Source organism: Chiloscyllium punctatum, chromosome 37 (genome assembly GCF_047496795.1).
Source record: "Chiloscyllium punctatum isolate Juve2018m chromosome 37, sChiPun1.3, whole genome shotgun sequence".
Lineage (NCBI taxonomy): Eukaryota > Metazoa > Chordata > Chondrichthyes > Orectolobiformes > Hemiscylliidae > Chiloscyllium > Chiloscyllium punctatum.
This window is the reverse complement of record NC_092775.1, coordinates 36,842,678-36,866,955: the sequence shown is the minus strand read 5'-3', so window position 1 is coordinate 36,866,955 and position 24,278 is coordinate 36,842,678. Positions and strand designations below refer to the sequence as shown.

The 24,278-nt window shown below is 42.1% G+C and overlaps 1 protein-coding gene and 1 long non-coding RNA gene across 2 annotated transcripts in view; one reads left to right on the top strand and one right to left on the bottom strand.

Moving 5' to 3' along the window:
- Window positions 1-2,082: 2,082 nt before the first annotated feature.
- On the bottom strand, window positions 2,083-7,027 carry LOC140462996 (uncharacterized). Its single transcript, XR_011954569.1, has 2 exons — window positions 6,876-7,027; window positions 2,083-5,821 (listed from the first exon to the last, which is right to left on the bottom strand). It is a non-coding gene; the product is annotated as an uncharacterized lncRNA (long non-coding RNA).
- A 44-nt stretch (window positions 7,028-7,071) lies between these two features.
- Window positions 7,072-24,278, top strand: part of gmeb2 (glucocorticoid modulatory element binding protein 2) — a 67,808-nt gene continuing 50,601 nt past the window's right edge. Inside the window, exon 1 of the mRNA XM_072556580.1 lies at window positions 7,072-7,202. The gene's annotated coding sequence lies outside the window, so the exon portion shown is untranslated. The remainder of the gene's footprint in view (window positions 7,203-24,278) is intronic.

Here is a 24,278-nt window from a genome sequence, read left to right as displayed (position 1 = left end):
TTTTGTTTTGGTCTGCCCCACAAATGTAAGCATGTGTATACCAACTCTAACAGCCTCTTTCATAACTTTAAAGATCTCTTTTAGGCAACCACTCTGTTCTAAAGAAAAGAACTAAGTCTGTTCACTGTAAATATGGGTTGCAGTTTCCCAGTGTGCAAATTACAATTTATCATAATTTGAACAATAGATTTGAGGAGAATTCCAGTTTATCTGTAGGAGGTTTGCTTAATTATGAATTTTGCAAAATTTTAAGTTGAATTTTTAATACAAGCAAAAATTGGGAGATACACTTTCCTTGAGTCTTACTGCAGCCTCCGCCTATCAAGAGACACAGTGGATGTGATTTTCAGTGTGACACATCCAAGGAAAGTATAGGGAAAAGCACCAACCTCTGTACATGGCCTTCTTCAATCACAAAGTCCTTCAACTCTGTCAGAAATATCCCCCTCAAAGTTGGTTGTCTGCAGAAAGTTGTCACCATTTTCTTCCTGCTTCACAATGGAATGCAAGGTGCGATCCTCACTAACAGATTCCCCACAGACTCAGTACAAATGTTGACTAGGGTGAAGCAGGACTGCAACAGCACACTGTCTTCCTTGTTGCAACATTCCATCCCATCTCCATGAAGCTCCCTGCCAGAGTGGAGTTAATCTACAGGATGAGCGGAAAACTGCTCAACCTTAGATGCCTGCAGGCCAGAACAGCGATCACGCCAACCTCTGACATTGTACTGTAGCTCAATGTCCCTGTGTGGGCAAACTCTGAAGACAACCTACAAATTATTGTCAACACATTCATTGGAGAGAATGGCCTTAGACCAAACATCCGTAAAGCAAAGGTTCTCTACCAGACTGGTCCTGCCACACAACACTGCCCTCCAATAATCAAAATTCACAGTAAGCCCTTGGTGAATGTGGATCATTCGGTTCGAGGAGTCATTGAGGATGAAATCTGGCATCAACTGCATTGCACAGTGCTGCCTTCGGATACCTGAGGAACACAGCGTTCAAAGTCCAAGACCTCAAACCCAGCATCAAACCCGTCTACAGCAGCTGTGGTCCCCACTCTCCTATATTCAGCAGAAACATGCCTCATGTACTGCAGATAACTCAACTCCTTGGAGATTTATTATCAGTGCTGCCTTTACAAAATGCTGCAATTCTACTAGCAGGATAGGCATACTAACATGAGCAACCTCTTCCAGGCCATTATCTCCAGTATCAAGGCATTGGTCACACATGATCAGCTGCAGTGGGCAGGCAACATTGTCTGTATACCAGACACAAGACTTATAAATAAGTGCTCTACTCTGAGCTACACAATGGTAAGCGTTCATCAGGAAGGTCGAGCAAACGCTACAAGGATACCCTGAAAGCCTCCCGAAACAAACTTAACATCTCGTCCGACATGTGGGAATTGCTTGCTATAAACTGTACAAACTGGAGAAGCATCTATGAAAACACCAACCACTTTGAGCATCACTGAGTGGAATATGTGGATGCCTAAAGCAAGCATTGGAAAAAGCATGAGGGATGCAAAGTGTTCTCCCATTTGCCTCCTCAAATACTAGGTAAAAACAAGGACTGCAGATGCTGGAAACTAGTCTACATTAGAGTGGTGCTGGAAAAGCACAGCAGGTCAGGCAGCATCCGAGGAGCGGGAAAATCGATGTTTCGGGCAAAAGTCCTTCATAAGGAATAGATTCTATTCCTCATGAAGGGCTTTTGCCCAAAACGTTGATTTTCCTGCCCCTCTGATGCTGCCTGACCCTCTCCTCAAATACTACCTGCCCCATTGGTGGCAAAGTTTGCAGCTCTAGGACTGGATATTCAGCCACTGCAGAATCCATTCCCTTCCTCCCTCTGTTATCCTTCCTGGGGTGGAAACTAGAGAGAAGAAGAAAGAGCCACGTTTCTCACCACAGCCCATGTTGTTTCGGCCACTATAAAATTCTTCCTTTAGGTTTTTTAAGTACAAAGTGATTTTTGCCTCATATCCAACATGAAAGGTTCAGAACGTTTGAACAAAGTATCTTTACATACACAGCTGTACTTGATATTCATTTAAACTGATTTTGAAGGGTTTGGATATCATGAGGTCTTATATCTTATGTTTATTGTAGGCAATAGTGTATATAAAGGAAAATTGTTTGTAATTGATCTTTTCTAAAGCACAAAAGATAGAAGCAGAAACTAAAATTATTGGATTTATCACCCAAACTGTACACGAGTAAATTCAGTTCCATAAGGCCACCTGAGATGTCTTGGATTAATGGAACCATAGAAGATTGGGATTGCTGATTTGACTGACAGTTGAGGGTTAACAATTATAGGTTTCAGACATCATATACATCATTGACTTCATCTCTTATACTAGATATGATGCGGGACTGCACAAATGAAAATCTAAAATTTCATTTTACTCTATTTACAAAAACCAAATTCCTGAAGTCAACTTGCAATATTAAGTAATCAAATTATTTATAACAGCAGTTGAAACTCAAGATTAAGTGTCATCTCACAAAGAAGCAGTGGTGGAAGATGAGAGGTAATTGTTTGCTCAGGGATGCAGACATAGTTCAGGCGTCATTTTAAAGTCACATATCTGCTCTCATCTTTGTGCAATGTATAATAAATTACATTGTGCACATTTTAATTGGAAATTGCCTTTGTAAATGTATCACTGTAATTACACCCTCACACCATACTGCAAAGGCTGCATGTGGCGGGATTGTAATTACAGTGTGACAAGTTTACATAAGTAGTTTCCATCATAAATGTGAACGTAGTGATTTATAATGCAAAATATTGCACAATGGTCTCCATGGTCAAAGTTTGTCCTATGGCTCCAAATCATTTCATGTTCTAAAGTCTTGTGCACATTGCTTATTACGATTTGACCATCATGCTCTCGAGATTTCTCTGTTTTGCAACTGGCCAGTCACTGACCTGCTTATGTCTGGACTGCTGTCCTTCACTGCAGTCATACAGCATGTAAATAGACCCTTCAGTCCCACTAATCCATGCCGACCAGTTTCCCAAACTAAACTAGTCCCATTTGCCTGTATTTGTACCTTATCGCTGAAAACATTTCCCATTATTTCACCTGTCCAAATGTCTTTTAAAAGTTGTAACTGTACCTGCATCTACAACTTCCTCTGGCAATCCATTCCATATATGCACCACTGTGTGAAGAAGTGCTCTCGGGAGCCTTTTACATCTTTCCCCTCTCACCTTGAAATTATGCCCTCTGGTGTTAAATTCCCCTAATCTAGGGAAAAGACCATTGTTAGTCACCTTATCTATGTCTGTCATGATTTTATAAATCTCTACAAGATCAACCCTTAACCTCTGATGCTGTGGGAAAGAAAAATCCCAGCCTATTCAGCCTATCCTTACAAATCAAACCCTCCAGTCCCACTAACATCTACTTAAATCTTTTCTGCACCATTTTCAATTTAATAAATGTCATTAGGTTGTGATAAAAGAAGGGATAGATTTATATAGACTGTAACTATGTAAGCATCGAAGGCACAGAAGGGGCAGGATATCAGTACACTACTGGGCAACTATGGAAGTGGGCAGATGTGAAAATCACACCAACTGGCATATCTGTTTGCTGGCTCCATCTTGCCATGAGTCATTTTCATGGATATTAGAGTGGTGGCTGAAGGGTTACCTGCCGGTACAGCATTGAAAATAGTTAATAATCTCTTCAGGTTTTTTATCAAAGGCTAACTGGAATTTTCACTTCTAGGAGGGGATTAGAGTGGTGCTGGAAAAGCACAGCAGGTCAGGCAGTATCTGAGGAGCAGGAAAATCGACGTTTTGGGCAAAAGCCCTTCATCAGGAATAGAAGCAGGGTGCCTGCAGATTGGAGAGATAAATGAGAGGGGGGTGGGGGAAGGTAGCAAAGAGTACAATAGGTGGGGATGAAGGTGATAGGTCAGAGAGGAGGGTGGAGTGGATAGGTGGAAAGGAAGATGGGCAGTTGGATAGGTCATGAGGGCAGTGCTGAGCTGGAAGGTTTGAGCTGGGGTGAGGTGGGAGAAGGGGAAATGAGGAAACTGGTGAAATCCACATTGATGCCATGGGGTTGAAGTGTTCCGAGACGGAAGATGTGTTCTTCCTCCAGGTGTCTGGTGGTGAAGGAGTGGTGGTGGAGGAGGCCCAGGAGCTGCATGTCCTCGGCAGAGTGGGAGTGGAAGTTGAAATGTTGGACCACAGGATGGTGTGGTTGATTGGTGCCGGTGTCCTGGAGATGTTCCCTAAAGTGCTCTGCAAGGAGGCATCCAGTCTCCCCAATGTAGAGGAGACCGCATCGGGAGCAACGGATACAATAAATGATAATGGTGGATGTGCAGGTAAAACTTTGATGGATGTGGAAGGCTCCTTTGGGGCCTTGGATGGAGCTAAGGGAGGAGGTGTGGGCGCAAGTTTTGCAATTCCTGCGATGGTAGGGAAGGGTGCCAGGAAGAGAGGGTGGTTTGTTGGGGGGGCGTGGACCTGACCAGGTAGTCACAGAGGGAACAGACTTTGCGGAAAGCGAAAATGGGTGGTGAGGGAAATATATTCCTGGTGGTGGGGTCCATTTGGAGGTGGTGTAAATGTCGTTGGATGATGTAGTTTATGCGAAGGTTGGTAGGGTGGAAGGTGAGCACCAGTGGGGTTCTGTCCTTGTTATGATTGGAGGGTGGGGTTTGAGGGCAGAGGGGCGGGATGTGGATGAGATGCGTTGGGAAGGGAAATTGTGGTCTCTAAAGAAGGAGGCCATCTGGTGTGTTCTGTGGTGGAACTGGTTCTCCTGGGAGCAGATACGGCAGAGACGGAGGAATTGGGAACACTGGATGGCATTTTTGCAGGAGGTAGGGTGGGAAGAGGTGTAACCCAGGTAGCTTTGGGAGTCAGTGGGTTTGTAAAAAATGTCAGAAGTGCTTTCACTTCTAGTCCCAGCTCAGCCACTTTGTGGAGGGGTTTTGCAAGATTAGTTTAAAGATTTAAAAAGTTGGGGACAGGGCACCTCAAACTGGAAGCATTCTCACTGTCCTTTATGTGAATCACAAGTTTTATCTCTTTCCTACCTGGAGTATGATATTTTGACATTTTAACTTAGCCCACTAACTGTCCTGAATTCAGTATCTTCTGGCTACTAATTGGTCAACACAGCAGAAATCACAACCAGGTGATCGGTACTTACCCTGTGCTGGTTATGACCACAATTTGACCTCAACACAAAAGGCAAAATCCTGCCCAAGTTTGCACAGTTTTTGATTTTTAGGTTTAAAATGTTCTCTTTCAATAAAAAACTCTTGATAAATAATTTGAGTTATTTTATGATGAATTGAGAATTATGTTGAATTTCAGCCAGAAGATGATATGTTTTATCCTTGCTTTCTGAATTAACAATTTTTGTTAGCCATAGAATGGTTACAGGACGAAAAGGGGCCATTCAATTCACAAGTTCTGTGCAAGAGTCATGGTGAAACAATTACACTTTTGGATGGATAGGAAAATCTGGTCAATGCTCCTGCTGAAATTGTATAAACTGGACCATAGTTTTCAAGTGATTCTTTTCCTCTTCTTCAAGAACATGACGTGAATCAGCTCAGACATGTTGAAATCAAACAGTTGAGTTACCAAATTGCTGAGGCCTTTGGAATTGTACACCATCAAGAAGGCAAAGTGCATTCAAAGTCCAGTCATGAGCTCCTCTTTTCAAGGAGATATATCTAGCAAGAGTACAAAGTCAACAGCTGAATACTAGAGTGCTGGAAGTCTGAAACAATGATGGTCAACTGTACTTGGTCAAGTGTATGGGGGATCTGCAAAACAAAATGTGGCATAAAAAAATTAGTAGTCACCAAGCACCGCTACCTCTTTGATCTTAGTGTGTGTGAGGGTTGTCTGAGGTTGTAGTACAATTTTTGTATGTATGTATGTATGCATGTAGGGTAAACTGAGCTGAGATTAAAAAGTATGTATATGGGGTGGTCTGAGTTTATATTAGAATGTATATGTGTGTGTGTGGTGATCTTGTATTAGATTGTGTGTGAAGTATGGTGTTTGAACTTGTATTAGAATGCGTGCAAGGTATGGTGGTCTGCACTTTTATTAAAATGTGTGTGGGTTGTGGTTTGAGCTTGCACTAATGTGTTTAAGGTGTGGTGTCTGAGGTTGTTGGGTGTGGGGAATGCTAGTGTGTGGTGGATAGTCTGAGTGTATTAGAATGTGTATGGAGGGTGGTTTGAACTGTTTGTTTGTGTGCATGTATGTGTGTGTGTAGTGCTATGGGCTTGTACTAAAATGTGTGTGTACAAGGTGTGGTGGTCTGATCTTGCATTAGAGAGAAAGTGTTTGTGTGTGTGTGTAAGAGAGAGGTGTGGTGATCTGATCTTGTATTAGAGTGTGTGTGCATGTAAGGTGTGGTGGTCTCCTCTTGTACTAGTGTATGTGGGGGTTGATCTGATCTTGCATGAGGGGGGGGGGGGGGGGTTAGTCTGATCTTGTATTAGTGTGCCTGTGTGTGAGGTGTGGTGGTCTGATCTTGTATTTGTGTGTGTGGTGGTCTGATTTTGTTTTATAGTGTGTGTGTGTGTGTGTGAGAGAGAGAGGGGTATGGTTGCCTGATCTTGCATTCCTGTGTGAGGTATGGTGGTCTGATCGTGTATTACAGAATGTGTGTGCATATGAGGTATGGTGGTCTGATTTTGTATTACAGAGTGTGTGGAGATATGAGAGAGGTGTGGTCTGATCTTACTTTATAGTGTTGAGGGGTTGGCCTGATCTCGCATTAGAGTGTGTGTCTGGAAATGTTCTGATCTTGTATGTGTGTGAGTTGGGGGTGTGTGGTGTGTATGTGAGGTGTGGTGGTCTCACCTTGTATTAGTGTGGGTGTGGGGGTTGGTCTGACCTTGTATTCCTATGTGTGTGAAGGGTGTGTAGGTAAGGTGTGGTGGTCTGAGCTGTCATCCCAGACACTGGGCTCAGCTGTCACCATGACTCCCTCTGCAGCTTCGATTCCCACCCGTGACGCACTGACGTCTATGTACGTCGCACTCCGGCGTGCGTCACGAGCTTGACGTGCCCTGCGCACCGCCCGCGCGCGCGCGCGCGTTCCAGAAACAGTTACGTCGTCGCCAGTGACCCGGTCGATGTTCGGTTTGGGTTTAATAAGAGGCTTTCCGGCGCCCCGCCACGCACAAGGTAATAAGTGACCGTTCCGGTGCGTTTCCATTGAAGATCGGGTCGTGTCGTCGCCGCGGAGAGTGCCGTCCGCTGGTGTCTGCGGGACGTCAGGACGCAGACGGGCTGGACGGCGTCGAGTGTTACGGACGGCGGCGTCAGCTGCGTCGCTGCAGATCGCGGGGCTGACCACCCCAACGCCTTTTGTTGCTTCAACCCAACTCGCTGGCGGATAATCCCCGCCCATAGTCACCACCGATAGGCCTTGTGGGCACACGGTGTTGGCACTTCTGCTTCTGATTGGTTTTGACGGTCGCCCATCAGCGTGTAGTCACACCGTCAAGTTTGGTTGCGGCGCCGCTGCTTGCATTTTTCGGCGGTCGATTGCGGCGGTTGTAAATAGAGTAGAATAAACCCTGAGAGCGGCTTTTCCTTCTGTTGATGCCGTAGGATTACACTGTCAGCGCAAAGGCATTAAAATACAGCACACGTGGTTTGGTGCGCTTTTTGAAACATGACGTGAACATGCTCATATTAAAAAAATAAGATGGCGCAGGCATGCCATGGAGCTGAAGGAGACAATTAACTACAAAGGAATGAAATCCTCCTGAAAAGATTATCTTAAATCCATTTAATGCTAGCATGCAATTATTCCCTCTGTCGCTGTTGGGTAATCTAATAAAGATTAGGAGCACAGAAGCTGAGATGGTGTTGATTTACCATATCTTTATATTCTTAGTAATGGCTGATAATTTTAAATTCCATTAATTTTGGAACTTTGTCTGTATGATATATATTTCCGTCCTCCCCAGTGAGTGGAAAATATTGAACCGATTTATTGAGGTTAAATGGAAAAGCTTTAATTAGCCTTTTCTATTAAAATGTGTAAATGATTAAGTATATACACCATGTCCCCAGTACGTTTTTGTATTCACATTGAAACATTTGGGACTAATCATTTGGAGAGGAAGGAAGGGACAGCTTGAATGAAATTTGGATTGACAGCTGTCTGGTTTGAGCTTCATGATTTGGAGATGCTGGTATTGGACTGCGGTGTACAAAGTTAAAAATCACTCAACACCAGGTTATAGTCCAACAGGTTTATTTGGAAGCATTAGCTTTTTGAGCGCTGCTCCTTCATCAGGTGGTTGTGGAGTATAAGATCATAAGACAGAATTTTATAGCAAAACCTTTGCTATAAATTGTGTCATGATCTTATACTCCACAACTAACTGATGAAAGAGCAGTGTTCCAAAAGCTCGTGCTTTCAAATAAACCTCTTGGACTATAACCTGGTGTTGTGTGATTCCTACCTTGGTTTGAGATCAGTGTCTTTTTTTAAGTATACGATCCATTATTTAAAAAAAAAATCCTCAACTTTTCTTTATTAATTCGACTTAATGTTTAACACATTACCTGATGAAGTGAAAGCCTTAACTTCCTCACGAAACTTTAATTATAAAAATAATTCCAAAGTTTGAACTCTGCTCTCATTTGATAGAACAACCTTATGCTAGTTGGATTTGAGTTTGGCAGAGTGTTTTTAGGTGGCACTTCTAAGTGGGAATTCTGTCAAACAGTCAATTAATAATAAAGTTGGTCAGGTAATTTGTTTCTTTAGAGGTTGGAAGGAGGCGTGCCAATTCTTGTTTAGAATGCAAGATTTTGAGTTTGGGAATACAATTTTTCAAAATTAAAGTGATGAACATTTAACAGTTAAAATGTTTTTGCATTGTTAAGTAGATACCATTTCTGCTGTAACAGTAATGATGTAATACAGTACATTAAAAAAAGTCCATATTCAGGCCAGCTTATGCATATTGTGGTTGCGATAACTGGCTGATGAAAATTTTACACATTGCTCCAGTCATGTAGAAAAACATTGCAACTAATTAGCATTAAAAAATCTAGGTGCTTAGATCTTTGCTTCAGTAGTTAATGAGTACTTGAATGTAAGCGTGTTCATTGGCTGCATGCCAATGAGTCAGTGATTCAGTGAGTCGAAGAATATTATGTTAATTTTACAATGCTACCAATTTCTCTATGCCATTATTATTTCAAAAACTTTTTTCAAATGTCTTTGTTCCCAGAGCCTTCTTTCTGATTTGTTAATCTAATACGCAACTGCCAAGCAAATGCTGGCTCGATCCATTGCTGATTTACTTGGGGAAGCCTGTTGAATTATGTATTCCATACTTTACCCAAACACCACAAAACTACCTAAGGATATTTCATTCCAGTGTGTTCAGAATGCTTTTGTTCATTTTCAGCAGCAATCTATCAGTAAGCATAAAATCTTTGGGACATATTACATTTCGCTGCTAGAAAGTCAAACTTTAATAGTGGATAGTTTATAATGGATAACTTCAACAAATATGCCCTTTTTCACAGCTGTAAATAGTTAATTCCATATTTATTTCCACAGCAAATTTAGAGAATAACGCAAATTTAAGTTGGGAAGCTTTCAATTCCCGCTGGAGAACATGACTTTGTGAGATAGCAGTCAAAAGATGAGTACATTTGCAAAATGTAAATTGCACAATTGTATTTAGGTTACACTGCTAATCTTACAAAGGAGGATAGTCTGCTCATAATGTAAAATGTTAGCATAACCAGTCAAATGCAACTGAAACTTGCACCAGAAGAATCACTGACAACATGAACATATATCCAGGTTCCATAGGCACATGATTGACCTTCTATGCTCAAACATTATCAAACCTCTTATATGCTGGAGGAAACTGAGCTTGATGTTAAGAGTCAAGGTGCTCTGGTTGTTATTGGGCATTTAATCTAGCAAGACCTAATTGCATGAAAAATTATGGATGTTGCTGTGTTGTCACTTTAGGTTTATAAAAAGAGGTTATTCAATTGTACAATATTCCAGCTACCAATTCTTTATTGCTGCTCATATAATTTAAAGAGTAAATACTCCATCTGATATGATAGTCAGCTGAACAGATCACATGTTTGCAAGTTCAGGTCCTGGTTGTGATGAGATGTCTGTCACCTACATGTCAGTAATATCCAATATTTATGGTGGACGAATGTCAGAGCCACTCGGAAATATAACAGTGCTGACAAACAGAATTTAATGTCAGTACCTTTATTTAAATTGTTGTTTCATTTCTCAGACATTCTGAGGCTGTTCAGGGGAAGCTGTATGGTACAAGTTGTGGGCATAGAGTCAAAGGAGGGAGAGATCGCAAGGGTTGGAGAAATAGAGACCGTGTGGAGGGCTGTGAAAGACATTGTGTGGGAGACGAGGCTGAAGATTGTGGGTCCTTGGGAATATCAGAATTGGGGTAATAGATAGCTTTGTTAAAGAATTGTGGTGATTTCTGATTAGCTTTTGGGTCTGGGTCTGCTGATGAACCAGGCGAAGAATTATAGCACCTTTTTACTCTTTCAGCACTATTTGTGAGTCGTTACTCTGGTGTTCTTGCTACCCTTCAGCTGCTGGTTTTCTTGAACATCTGTCATTAGGCGGACACGTTATATTTGTTCTTTTGATCTCCCATGTGATTTGTAAGTTGGGTTTCATATGGTGTCAATGAGTCGTTCAAGCTTCAAAACCACAGCAATCCACTGTCTATGATACCTGATTTGATATAATAAATTATACACTTGAATGTGAGGGTTATATGTTGAGCTTGTACTTTGCATTTGGTGGTATGCCACTTCTTCAATATGAAATTTTGGGACAGGTGGCTATCAAGATGTGTGAAGTGAGACCTTTTTCCAGTGCTTCATCAGGAATCTCAGTTGAAGGCATTGGATTTGTTACATTTCAGAGTGAGTTGTTGAAGGACTTTGATCTTCCAGGTATTTAGGGCAAATATCATGCTTTATTAGGTTTCAGAGAATACATGAATCTTCTGTTGTATTTGTTGTACATTGTCATCATGTTGCAGTTCTTTCAAGATGTAGTTATTGTCAGAGTTATGGCCTTTAGCTGATCTTGAATTTGAAGTGTTTAACACATACCACATAATATTGCATGGAGGGCGATGCAGCCAGTACTAAGATGCAAGAAATATTGAAAATAGTGTTAGTGCAATGACGCACCTATGTTCTTTGCTAATATTAGTTAGTGGTAGAAAATTTGCAGAGAATTGTTAGTTGTACGACATCATTTTGGAAACATAATATTTATGAACCTGGCTAGACATCGATATCGCCCTAATACCAATGATGGGGCTGTTCATTCCCCGAGTTGAAGGCTTTTGTGAGATGAAAAAAAAACCACGTACAAAGCAATGAGCTGCTATCTGCACTTATCTTTAGAGTGCTATGAAGTCTATGTTGTTCCTCCGATAGGTCTAAAACCATACTGGCACTGTGGAAAGACCTCCTGTACAATTGAGAGGTACTTGTGAAGTAACCTAGCCAGGACTTTGCCAACAGTTGATAACAATGCCATGCCCCTGAAATTACTATAGCTCATTTTATCTGCTTTCTTGAAGATTGTGTTCATCATACCACAAGGTCATGTGGAAATTCCATATTCTGCCAGACCTTCAGAAATCGGGTACATATGGCTGAGAGGTCAGTATGTCTCTGTCTCTCAATACTTTTCTCTTTATCAGGACTGGAAGCTTTGTTGTATTACATCCAGTGGACAGCTGTTATCACTTTTGTGAACTGGTTCATTGTGTAGTTCACTTTTGAATGTATGTTGTTAGAAGTTCACCAGTGGGTGCATGTCCACCATGGAGTTCTAATTGAGTAGATCTGTAAAGTGCTCTTTCCAGGAGGTGTTAATACTACCTGTGACTTTGAGGAGAGTCTCATTAAGAGACTGCATGATTCTCAGTTCAGATTCATGAGCAGGTCATGATACTTAACCTTATGTTCAAGGGCAGTCTGCCATCCACATCACTTCTGCACCTGCTTTGGACTCTCAAGGACAGTGAAACAAACCTTCCATTGCAGCTGAAATACATCTCTGCACAGCTATCATCATGGTCAAAGATCAGTACTTCACAGTGAATACAATGCTTGTGGCCAAGCAGAATTGGAAAGCTTGAACTTGGAAAGTCCAAGTCAAATGATGTACACCTCTTTACCAAGTATATTGAACACAATCTTGTAGATCAGGATATTTTGGTACAGTTTTCCAGAGCCAACAGGGAAGGTAGAAAAAGCTCTGTGTGGCCATTTAAGAGCCACCATGTTAATTGGTTGGAGAGTGAGATTTCCTCTCTTCACTTGGACATCATACCTGTTCCAATGAGCCGGTAGCCAATCCATGGGATGGGAAGTGAAGCTTGTGGATAGGTGTACCTAACTGGTTGTCAAAGTGTGGCTGTTGATGGAGAGGGTTGAATGGAGCATCCATAAGGCACAGGTCTTGTGGTAGGGCACTTAATGTTGGAAGGAGGCAGTTGCTGGTGATTTTCCTCATGATCCCTCTGCTTCTCTTCATCTCCATCCTGTCTTTGCAGGTTGTATTCTGGGTTTCTTGCGGATCCTGTTGGTCTGAAAATTGAGGCCAGAACTAACGTGGTTCTTAAGTAGTCAATTGTCCATTTAAAAGTCCCAGTTGGAGGGAGGCAAGTTGGCCAATATCAGCCAAGCCCCTCGTGTTATGAAATTCTACTCAGATTGTAACAGACCAGAGGGTGGTGGGAAGCACATATTAGAATTTTTTAGGTTACTGCATGTACACATCAGCTGCCACGATTGTAAAATTCATGCTATGATCTGTAACATCACATTTTTGACATAAAATGTTTGCAGCATCTAAGACTAAAGCACTGCCTCTTAATGGACTGTCTGATTATCAGGAGTAGGAACCCATTGACTTGTTCGTTCAGTATTGATACTCAAGAAGACAGCCAAAAACAATTAGCAGCCATGACAGGCACAGAAAAATTGAGGTTTTTGTCCTGTTCTGTCAAATAACATGATGATCCAAATTTCAGACAAATGATTGAAAAGGACAGTTATGGTCCTTGAGCAATGTCCACGAGGTCTGGTCGCATCTGTAAGGAGAGAAAAGAGCTGACATTTCGAGTCTAACTGACCCTTTGTCAAAGCTTTGAGTATTGTCAGAATATTGAGTACAGGAGTTGGGAGGCCATGTTGTGGCTGTACAGGGCATTGGTTAGACCACTGTTGGAATATTGCGTGCAATTCTGGTCTCCTTCCTATCAGAAAGATGTTGTAAAACTTGAAAGGGTTTAGAAAAGATTTGCGAGGATGTTGCCAGGGTTGGAGGATTTGAGCTATTGGGAGAGGCTGAACAGGCTGGGACTGTTTTCCCTGGAACGTCTGAGGTTGAGGGGTGACCTCATAGAGGTTTATGAGGGTCATGGATAGGATAAATAGACAAAGTCATTTTCCCGGAGCGGACGGGGGTGGGGGATCCAGATCTAGGGGGCATAGGTTTAGGGTGAGAGGAGAAAGATCTAAAAGAGACATAAGGGGCAACTTTTTCATGCAGAGGGTGGTTCGTATATAAAATGAGCTGCCAGAGGAAGTGATGGAGTACAATTGCAACATTTAAAAGGCATCTGAATGGGTATATGAATAGGAAGGTTTTGGAAGGATATGGGCAAGTGCTGGCAGGTGGGACTAGATTGGGTTGGGATATCTGGTCGGCATGGATGAGTTGGACCAAAGGGTCTGTTTCCATGCTGTACATCTATCTGATTTGGATGAGAATATAGGGGCATGGTTAGTAAGTTTTCAAGGGATCTTGATCAAATGGATCATTGGGCTGAAAATTGGCAGATGAGAGTTCAGTCTGGGTAAGTGAAAGGTATTGTATGCCTTAGTTTTTGTACCAATAGTAGGGCTTTGGATAGTATTGTACAACAGAGGGACCTAGGGATGCAGATGCATAATTCTTTGAAGTTTGCATCGCATTTGGACAGGGTGGCTAATAAGGCATTTAGCACACTTGCCTTTATTGTTCAGTCCTTTGAGTATAGGAGTTGGGAAGGCATGTTGAGGTTGTACAGGACATTAGTAGGCCTCTTTTGGAATACTGTGTCCAGTTCTAGTCATCTGGTTATAAGAAGGATATCATTAAGCTGGAGAGGGCTCCGAAGAGATTAACCAGGATGTTGCCCGGTATGGAAGGTTTGAGTTATAAAGAAAAGCTGGATAGATTGAGACTTCTTTCTCTGGAGGGTAGGAGGTTGAGAAGTGACCTGACAAAAGTTTATGAAATAATGAGAGATATAGATAGAGTTAATAATCATTGCCTTTTCCCTAGAATGAGGGAATTCAGACTCGGGGGCATATTTTTAAGGCGAGAGGATGGAGATTTAAAAAAAGATGGAGGGGCAAATTTTTTACATGTTTTGCATGTGGAATTAACTTTGAGGAATAATTTGGAGGTGCCGGTGTTGGTCTGGGATGGACAAAGTTAAAAATGACACAACACCAGGGTTATAGTCCACCAGGTTTATTTGAAAGTACAAGCTTTTGAGCGCTGTTCTTCTGTCAGGTGACAATGGGGCAGGATCATGGGTCACAACTATCACGTGCAAGTGTATGCATGCACACAGTCTTGCTCTCTCGCTGTGTGTGTGCCTCTTTCCTCCCCACACCCCCCCCCCCCCCCCCAAACGCACACACCTACACACAAACACTCATAAGTGTATGGGGTGAATTTCTATTTGCAGCTACATTCTATTTTTTTCAAAAAGCACACTACTTGTCAGCAATCAGTCCGTGTAATATTTTATAAATTCCTACTTTGGAAATAGAGCCAGTCTGATTCAAGGTTGGGGCAGACTCTAACCTTGCACCTTTAATGCATTGTCTGGACTGAGATGCCAGCTTTTTTTAAATCAATCCCTAAGTTATCTCTGGCCTGTGACTTAAAAGAAGTTCTGTGATTTACTTTTAATCACTCGAAACCCGCATCTCCATTCTAAGTGATTCTAAGCAATCTAGGTTCGTTCAATACGTTGCATCAGTTGTATGACACTTTGATCTTTTACTATAAATTCTGTGTCCTATGATCCTGCCCCATTATCTACCTGATAAAGGTGCAGCACTCTGAAAGTTTGTACTTTCAAATAAACCTGTTGGATTATAACCTGTGTTGTGTGATTTTTTAACTTCCCGAGGAAGTGGTGGATGTGGGTACAATAACAACATTTTAAAAGGCATTGGATAAGTTCATGAATATGAGAAGTTTGGAGGGATATGGGCCAGGAGCAGGCAGGGCTAGTTTAGTTTGGGATTATATTCAGCATGGACTGGTTGGACCGAAGGCTCTGTTTCTGTGCTGCGTGACCCTATGACCAAGGCAAAGCAGCTCACCCACTCAACATCAAAAGCTGAAAAAGGAATCTGCGACATGAAGAACAAACGTTGGACAGAGAAGGCCAAGGAAGTTGAACTTTTTGTTGATATTCATGACGTCAATATTTTTAAGGCAACCAAAGAGACCTTGGGGACCCTTAGTGCATTGATATTTGCTGGTGTCAAAACTCTGACACTTATGTCTGGGTTCCACCTTCACTTCCTGACCCACAGACCACAATCAGTGAAGATAGACAGCTGTGCCTCCTCCGTGATAACCCTCAACACTGGAGTTCTCAGCCCCCTGCTGTGCTCCCTGTACACCCACACTGTATAGCCAAATTCTAAGTGAGTGCCATCGGCAAGTTTACTGAAGACACCATGGTGGCAGGACAGATATCAAACAAATATTAGAATACCAAAAGGAGATAGAGGGCTTGAAGTCATGGTGCAATGATAACAACCTCTCAATGTCAGCAGAATGAAAGAACTGATCATTTCTTTCAAGAGAAAAGAGGAGAACATGACCCATCCACATCAATGGAGCGGAGGTTGAGAGCATCAAGTTCCTCGGACTGATGAACCACCAATCTGTCCTGGACGTCCCACGTGGATGTGATGGTCAAGAAGGCACAACAAAGCCTCTCCATTCTCAGGCAGTTTATGAAATTCAGCATGTCCATAAGGACCCTCACCGATTTTTATTGATGCACTATAGAAAGCATATTATCTGGATGCATAAAGGCCCGGTACGGTAACTGCTCTGCCCAGCATTGTAAGAAGCTACAGAAGGTGGTGTCCACAACTCAGACATCATGGAAGCCACCCTCTCCTCCACAGACTCCATTTACACTTCTCGTTGCAGTGGAAAGGCTGCCTACATCATCAAAGACCCCACCCACCCTGGTAATGCTCTCCTACACCCTCATCCGTCAGGAAGAAGATACAAAAACTTGAACACATGCACCAACACGTTCAAGAACAACTTCTTCCCTGCCATTATTAGACAGATGAGTAGACTGTCTAACTTCAAATAATGTTGATTTTGTTAATGTTGATCTTGCTTCATGCACCTCCTCTGCTGTGTAACCTGTATACCTTCCTTGTCTAAGCATCCTATGATCTGTATATCCTTGCTATGATCTGCCTGTACTGCTCACAAGCAAAGCTTTCCATTGTATTTATGTACACCTATCTATAATAACTTAAGTCAAATTAAAAAGTTATCCGAAGTCCATTGCCTTTTGTGGGGAACAGGCAGATATTTTCTAATCATCCTGTTCAGAGATGTTATTACTCACCTCTGGAGCAGATGGGACTTGAATCCCGGCCTCCTGGGAAAAGATACTTTTTTTTAAAAAATGAGAAGCCTTGAACCATATTTGTGCCCGCGGTTGTATGGCTATGGCACACCTACACTTTTGCTCTATTCGTTAATGTAGCTTCAAATTTTCCTCTAAGAGGACGTTTTCATTAAACCAATCTCAAAAATGTGTAGGGCAGCATTGTGGACTGAATTGTATTTGGTTTATACTCCTGTTACACATTCACAACTGTGAATTTGCACATCTGCAGATTTGGCATTAGTAAACTTAGCACAGACATGTGGCAACCGTAGTGTTGCATTTGGGAAAATACACTTTTCAGTTACTGTATTTGCAGTGGTTTCTGAATCTGAAGGCACATATGTGTGTTGGAATGCTTGCCAATATCATATTGCCAAAAGTAAGTCAATATTGAGGAGCTGTCAAAGTAAATAGAATTGCTTTTACATATAATAAATGAAACACTGAAAAATAGAATACACTTTTTCCACTGATGATTATAAATGTAGCCCAATCTCAGTAATAATTCCACAGAGTGAGCTCTGTGGAGTTGGGTGTGAACTGAAAAAATTAAAACTTAGTATAACACAATTATGTTTGATACTTTAAAAAAAAGGTTTCTTATTTCCAACATTGTGCATAGGGTGGCTGAAGTTATTTCTCAAATTTACTGGTTCAACTCAAATTCAAAATATAAATGCAGGAGTAGCTTTTCACAACTAGTTATGTTAGGAAGTTCCACAATGGATTATTTTCACTTCTGGGTGTGTAATTCAGGATTCCTATTTGTTAGCAAATTGATCTCTGGGCAGATTTTCTCTGTTTCAGAAAAAAAAATCACCAGTTGTTTCAGGAGATAAACCAATAAAAATAACTAATTTCTAAACTATATATATGGAACAATTTTTGTTTATACTATGCAGCTGCGCTGAGGATAGTAGCTATAGAGTTTGTACTGCAATTGGTAAATCTCATGCTAACCTACTTGGCTGTGGGCTGAATACTGAATTTGTCATGGTAGGGTTCTCTGGAGCATTCCAAACTGGATCATCTACTTAGTTCTTTTGACTGAAGGTCATTGTAAATCTGCAACCGAGTAGTTGGCATGCTGTGCTGGGCTGCCTGGGCTTTGAGGATAGATTGTTTGTTTGTTTGTGGAGCTACCTCTGCTGGTTTATTGCTCACCACTATTCGTGACTGGTTGTGGCAGGACTGCAGAGCTTAGGTTTGATCCATTGATTTTGTGATTGCTTAGTGTGAACTATTGCATGCTACATCTATTTGGTATGCAATCCTATATTGTAGTGTATTTGACATCTCAGTTTTAGATAAGTCTGGTGCAGACTCTGACATGCCTTCCTGCATTACTCCTAGAACCAGGGTTGAGCCCCTGGCTTGATAGTAATGGTTGAGTTAAGTTGTCATGGACTACAGGTGATTGATTGTAGTGAAGCAGTTTCACTGTTCATGTTCATGCAATCTCATGGATGTCCAGTTTTAAGCTGCTCAATTAATTCTGTATGATATTCTGTATAATTCTGTCACTTAGCGTGGTGGTACTGCCATCCAGCAAATGGACAATATCTCTGAAGACAGGACTGTATCTCCACAGAACTATTTGGTTGGTGTTCAGTTCTACTGATACTATTGTGTTTGGATGCATCTATGACATGCTGATGAGTAAGTGCAAGGTAATGTAGGTTCTTCCGTCAACCAGATATAGGCTTAGTCTTGTAATTATTCCTTTTCAGTTTTTGTCAGGTTTGTCAGCAGTAGTGCTACAAACCATTGATGATGTGAGATTGAAATCCCACAGCTATAGTATATTCTGTACCTCTTGTCACCTTCAGCACCTCTTCCAATTGACATTCAACATGGCGAAATACTGATTTATCAACTGAGGGAGGACAGTAGGCAATAATCATCGGAAGGTGTTTCCTTGTCAATTTTTAGCCTGATGCTATGAGATTGCTGAGTCTAGGATCAATGTTGAGAGCTCTTAGGTAATCATCTCCCTGCATCTGATATGGTACTGTAATGGTCTGTTCATTTTGTAGAAAAGACATACTCCAGAATCGTGAAGAACATAGCTGTGAGCATGATTCTGGCAGGCTACCGCGTGACTAGTCTATGGAACAGTTGTCTCAATTTTGTTACAAATCTCAGGACATGAGCAAAATGAGTTTGCAGGGTTGACAGGGTACAGCTCGTTGGTTCTGATACCTGAATTGATGCCCGTTCATTTGGTTTTATTACTTTTCTGCAGTTATTTAGTACAGCAAAGTGGTTGAAGGGTAGGCTAGAGTCACAGGCTAGAAGGCAACACCTTCAGATTTAATCATTTTTAAAATCATTTAAGGTTGTGGCTAGACCAAGATATATTGACCATCCCTCCTTGCATTTGAGAAGATTTCTGCATTCTTGAACCATTGCAGTTTATTTGTTGAAGATACGCCCACAATGCTGGTGGAGGGTGGGGAACTTCTAGGTTTTTGACTCGGTGATAGAGAAGGAATACAACATTGTTCCAAATCAGGATGATGATTGGTTTGCTGGGAAACTTGAGGTGAAGATGTTCTTCTACAATTTCAGCTCTTGACCTTCTAGGTTACAGTGATTGTGGGTTTGAAATATGCTTTCTGAGGAGCCTTGATGAATTTCTGTAGTGCATCTTTTAGATGGTCCACAATACTGTGAATGTACGGTAGTGATGGGAGGGAGTAAATATTTATGAACGGCATACTAAATGATTAGGCTGATATCTTCTGAATGGTTTCCGTCTGCTTGAGTGCAGTTGAATCTGCACTCATCCCTGGCAACTGGAGAGTATTCCTTCACACTCCTGACTTGTGACTTGCAAATGATGCAAAGCATTTGGGGAGTAAGGGGGTGAGTTACTCACCACAGACTTCCTAGCCTCTGATCTCTCTTGCAGCTGCAGTATTTAGATGACTGGACCAGTTCTGGTCAATGGTAACTTACAAAATATTGACAGGAGGAGATTTCAGTGGTGATATCATTAAATGTCAAGGACCAGTGGTTCAATTCTGTCTTGCTGGGGATTGATCTTGTGTGGTAGGAATGTTTACTGCTGTTTTTCTGTCCAAGCCTAGATATTGACAATTCCTTAATATAGTTGAACAGGGAATGCATCAGCATTTTGGGAGTTGCAACTAGGGCTGAACACTGTGCAATCATCAGTGAATATCCCCACTGCTGACCTTATGATTGTTATCCATGTTAGAAATAAAAGTCCCTTTCAAGTCAAGCAGATAGCTCCGGAGTTGACTCAGAGCAGTTTCTATAGAACTGTGGATACTGCAGGCGCTTGGGTGCATTATTTCCCTACCAACTGCATTTTAATTTCACCCCTCCTTTGTTTTCTACTTTATTTTTATTTTTAATAGCTGTTACTCTATACTTATGTGAAGAACAAGAGGATGCCCAGAGTGAGAGTACAGCCGCTCAGGGATAGTGATGGGAACTTGTGCCTGGAGTTGGAGGAGGTTCAGGAGGTCCTTTAATGAATACTTTGCTTCAGTGGTCACGTTTCTAAGGACAGTGTGAAACAGATTGAAGTGCCAGAACAGGTTGATGTTAGGAAGGAGGATGTGCTGAAAAATTTGAAAAACGTAAGGATAGACCAATCCCCTGGGCCAGGTGGGATATACCCTAAGTAACTACAGGAAGTGAGGGAAGAGATTGCTGAGCCTTTGGGTATGATCTTTGAATCCTCCACTGTCCAATGATTGGAGGGGGGCAAATAGTATTCCCCTGTTCAAGAAAGGGAATAGGGATAATCCTGGGAATTACAGATCAGTCAGTCTTGTGCCTGGAGAAGGCAAAATATTGGGGAGGATTCTGAGAGACGGGATTTATGATTACTTGGAAAACCATAGTTTGATTGGAGATAGTTAGTATGACTTTGTGAGGTGCAGATCACGTCTCACAAATGTTGTCCTTTGAGGATGTGACAAAACATGTTGATGAAGGTAGAGCAGTGGATGTAGGGTACATGGATTTCACCAAGGCATTTGACAAGGTTCCCCATGGTAGGCTCATTCAGTAAGTAAGGAGGCATGGGATACAGGGAAATCTGGCTGTCTGGATACAGAATTGGCTGGTCTATAGAAGACAGAGGGTGGTGGTAGATGGAATGTATTCATCTTGGAGCTCGGTGACCAGTGGTGTTCTGCAGGAATCGGTTCTGAGACCTTTGCTCTTTGTGATTTTTATAAATTACTTGGATAAGGAAGTGGAAGATTGGTTACTAAGTTTGCTGATGACACATAGGTTGGTAGATAGTGTGGAGGGCCGTTGTAGGTTGCAATGGGAGATTGATAGGATGCAGAACTGGGCTGAGAAGTGGCAGAGAGAGTTCAACCTGGAAAAGTGTGAAGTTATTCACTTTGGAAGGTCGAATTTGAATGCAGAATACGGTTTTAAAGGCAGGATTCTTGGCAGTGTAGAGGAACAGAGGGATCTTGAGGTCCATGAACACAGGTCCCTCAAAGTTGCCACCCAAGTTGTTAGGATTGTTAAGAAGGCGTATAGTGTGTTGGCTTTCATTTGCAGGGGTATTGATTTTAAGAGCTGCAAGGTTATGCTACAGCTGTATACAGCGCTGGTTGGACCATACTTGGAATATTGTGTTCGATTCTGGTCACTTCATTATAGGAAAGATGTAGAAGCTTTGGATAGGGTGCAGAGGAGATTTGCCAGGATGCTGCCTGGACTGGAGGGCATGTCTTATGAAAAAAGGTTGAGGACTTGAGACCTTTTGGGGTGTAGAGGTGTACAAGATGTTGAGAGGCATAGATAGAGTGGATACCCAGATACTTTTTCCCATTACGGAAATGTCCATCAAGAGGGGGCATAATTTTAAGGGGGTTGGAGGAAGGTTTTGGGGAGATGTCATCGGCAGGTTCTTTACAGTGTTGGGTGCGTGGAATGCACTGCTGACAGTGGTAGTGCAGTCAAATACATTTGGGGCATGGAAGATAATACAATGAAGGGTATGTAAGATGGTCTGACTTTAGAGTAGGGTAAAAGGTTGGCACAACATTGAGGGCCAAAGGTCCTATTCTGTGCTGTACTGTTCTATGTTCAATTTTATACTGTTGAGGATTTGTGAATTGGGTGTTTCATTTAATTGGTGGTGTTTAATTAAAATAAAAAAAAAGCTGAGTTCTTCTCAGTGTAGCCCTGAAGCAAACAATGGGTCATAGCCAAAGTCATAGTTCCCAACTATCTGCTTCACTTCCTTGCTGTGTTCCAACTGGGTGTCCTTGGAGAAGGAGCAACTTGTGTTCACTGATAGACTTCAAGCTTTTCAGGCTAGGTGGCATCATGGAGGCAGGGTTGCATATGTTTCTGTTGCCACAACATTTTGTAATTTCCCTGAATTTCATTCTTTTTGGCTTTGGTTAAGTGTTACAACACTTTGTGGGAAGGTTTTGATTTTAATTTAGCTTATTTTAACAGAAAAGGAGCTGGGTGTTTGGCCAGTGGTTAAAAATTTTAAAAATGAACTAGCTTCTTACCCAATTAGCGATCTCTGCTTTCAGGTCCTGCAGTGATACCTTTTACATTGAGCCTGCTCCCAGATCATGGAATCAAAGAATCCCTGCAGTGTGGAAAGAGGCCATTCAGCCCATAGAGTCTGCACTGACCCTGCAAGGAGCATCCCACCTATACCCACAACCTCACGCTATTCCTGTAACCCTGCATTTACTATGGTCATACACCCAATCTGCACAACCCTGGCTGCTACAGGGCACTTTACCCAAGCCAATCTATCTAATCACATCTTTGGATAGATGGTATGCTCTGATTACATTTTTCATTCACTATGTGCATGACCTGAATTATGACATGTGGTTTCTGTTTCTAGCTTGGGAAATTCTACAGGGCTTCCAAAAGGCACTGCCTGTCATTTATCAAGTTGTGATCAATGTCTGGAACATGCATTGTAGATTTCTCCCATCAGGAATAGTGACCGTCATTAGAAAGTTACTCCTCAGCAATCTACACCCCAACTATCATGATCTGACTGGCTGGCAGATGGAGTGCTATGGCTGCCTGGGTTATGTACTGGGGGTAGAGGAGTGGGCTGAAGTTTACTGTAGCAACCGGTATATCCAGCTCACGACAAAAGTATCCAAAGCTTAAAACTAATGGTGCTTAGCCCCTGCAGCACTCATGGGTTGGAGGAGGTTCAGGTTTGTACTGGACTCCTGTCTGAGTGTACCTTGCTCGGATGGAATTCTACACTGGCCTGTGTTCCAGAACCTCCCTCAGGGATTTATGCCTCACCGTTAACCATCTGATGAAAATTCCCACTGTGCCTTTCCATTGGCATGGAGGGGATTCCTGTACACAATTCACTTCACCTTCATCTTCTACCATGCCTTGGTGTTCTTCTGCCAGGCAGTGATGGATCCCATTCGAGGGATCACTGAATAGAAGTCCTCCTGCTTTCCATTAAGGATCTGCAAGCAATGATGCTATGTAATTGTAGCTCAAGGTGGTACACTACTTTCAGGTCTGCCGTCTTTTCTGTGATGCTGTGGAGTCTATGGACCACGTGTATATAGATTGTGGGAAGATGCAACCCCTTTTCAGTTATTTCAGTAGTCTTCTGTTGTCTTTTTGGTTACATTTTAGCTTTGCGCTGCTGATCTTTGGGCATCCATTGCAGAGAAGGCTGGGGCAAATCAGAGGACCTCTTTGTTGGTCTGCTGTTGGCCTGGCCATGATGCATATTAATAGATCGAGGCAGCAGGGTTGTGGAGGGGTTGAGATGAGATGACTAGTCTCAAATTAATTCAACCATATTCATTTATACTAGGTTTGGACACCAACCAGGAGAGAGCTTTCCTGTAATTCTCATTGGCTTTAGATGTGCTTGATTTCCTTAATGCCACACTCAATCAAGTGTGGCCTTGCTGTCTATGGGAAGTTACCTAGATTTATAAAGTCATATAGATGTACAGCACGGAAACAGACCCTTCGGTCTAACTTGTCCATGCCGACCAGACATCCCAACCCAATGTAGTCCCATCTATCAGCACCCGGCCCATATCCCTCCAAACCCTTCCTATTCATATACCCATCCAGATGCTTTTTAAATGTTGCAAATGTACTAGCCTCCACCATTTCCTCTGGCAGCCTGTTCCAAGTACGTACCACTCTCTGCGTGAAAGAGTTGGCCCTTGGGTCTCTTTTTATATCTTTCCCCTCTCACCCTAACCTATGCCTTCTCACCACCCCAGGGGAAAGATTTTGTCTATTTATCCTATCCATGCCCCTCATGATTTTATAAACCTCAGCCTCCGACACTCCAGGGAAAACAGCCCGAGTGTATTCAACCTCTCTCTATAACTCAAATCCTCCAACCCTGGCAACATCCTTGTAAATCTTTTCTGAACCCTTTCAAGTCTCACAACATCTTTCCAACAGGAAGGAAACCAGAATTGCACGCAATATTCCAACAGTGGCCTAACCA